Source organism: Pelophylax lessonae (genome assembly GCF_965119305.1).
Source record: "Pelophylax lessonae genome assembly, chromosome: 12".
NCBI lineage: Eukaryota > Metazoa > Chordata > Amphibia > Anura > Ranidae > Pelophylax > Pelophylax lessonae.
In genome coordinates, this window is record NC_138779.1 from 214,542,966 (window position 1) to 214,544,878 (window position 1,913).

Genomic DNA, 1,913 nt, shown 5'->3' on the forward strand with positions numbered 1-1,913 from the left:
CACTAAAGTGTTTGGGTTTGGCTTGAAGAAAAATTAGCAACTCTAGTCCCCCTGTATACTGGTGGTCAGTCCTCTGTATACTGGCGGTCAGTCCCCTGTATACTGGTGGCTAGTTTCACTGTATACTGGCGGTTAGTCCCCTCTATACTGATGGTCAGTCCTCTGTATACTTGTGGTCAGTCCCGCTGTATACTGGTGGCAAGTTTCCCTTTATACTGGCGGTCAGTCCCCTGTACTGGTGCTCAGTCCTCTGTATCTTGGTGGTCAGTCCCCCTGTATACTGGTGGTCAGTTTCCCTGAATACTGGCGGTCAGTCCTCTGTATCCCGGTGGTCAGACCTCTGTATACTGGCGGATCAGCCCCCTGTATACTGGTGGTCAGCCCTCTGTATACTGGTGGTCAGTCCCCCTGTATACTGGTGGTCAGCCCTTTATAAACTGGTGGTCAGCCTCCTATATACTGGTGGTCAGCCTCCTATATACTGGTGGTCAGTCCTCTGTATACTGGTGGTCAGCCCCCTATATACTGGCGGTCAGTCCCCTGTATATTGGTGGTTAGTCCCCTGTATACTGGTGGTCATTCCCCCTGTATACTGGTGGTCAGCCCTCTGTATACTGGTGGTCAGTCCCCCTGTATACTTACTGGTGGTCAGCCTCCTATATACTGGTGGTCAGTCCTCTGTATACTGGTGGTCAGCCCCCTATATACTGGCGGTCAGTCCCCTGTATATTGGTGTTAGTTCCCTGTATACTGGCGGTCAGCCCTCTGTATACTGGTGGTCAGTCCCGCTGTATACTGGTGGTCAATCCCCTGTATACTGGTGGTCAGCCCTCTGTATACTGATGGTCAGTCCCCCTGTATACTAGTGGTAGTTCCCCTGTATACTGGTGGTCAGCTCTCTTGTATACTGGTGGTCAGTTCCCCTGCACACTGGTGGTCAGTCCCCCTGCACACTGGTGGTCAGTCCCCCTGCACACTGGTGGTCAGTCCCCCTGTATACTGGTGGTCAATCCCCTGGATACTGCTGGACAGGCCCTATATACTGGCAGTCAGTCTCCTGTATACTGGCGGTCAGTCCCCTGTATACTGGTGGTCAATCCCCTATATACTGGTGGTCAGCCCCCTGTATACTGGTGGTCAGCGCCCTGTATACTGGTGGTGAGTCCCCCTGTATACTGGTGGTCAGCCCTTTGTATACTGGTGGTCAGCCTCCTATATACTGGTGGTCAGTCCTCTGTATACTGGTGGTCAGCCCCCTATATACTGGCGGTCAGTCCCCTGTGTATTGGTGTTAGTTCCCTGTATACTGGTGGTCAATCCCTTGGATACTGCTGGACAGGCCCTATATACTGGCAGTAAGTCTCCTGTATACTGGCGGTCAGTCCCCTGTATACTGGTGGTCAATCCCCTATATACTGGTGGTCAGCCCCCTGTATACTGGTGGTCAGCGCCCTGTATACTGGTGGTCAGCCCTTTGTATAATGGTGGTCAGCCTCCTATATACTGGTGGTCAGTCCTCTGTATACTGGTGGTCAGCCCCCTATATACTGGCGGTCAGTCCCCTGTGTATTGGTGTTAGTTCCCTGTATACTGGCGGTCAGCCCTCTGTATACTGGTGGTCAGTCCCCCTGTATACTGGTGGTCATTCCCCTATATACTGGTGGTCAGCCCCATGAATACTGGTGGTTAGCCCCCTGTATACTGGTGGTCAATCCCCTGGATACTGCTGGACAGGCCCTATATACTGGCAGTCAGTCTCCTGTATACTGGCGGTCAGTCCCCTGTATACTGGTGGTCAATCCCCTATATACTGGTGGTCAGCCCCCTGTATACTGGTGGTCAGCGCCCTGTATACTGGTGGTCAGTCCCCCTGTATACTGGTGGTCAGCCCTTTGTATACTGGTGGTCAGCCT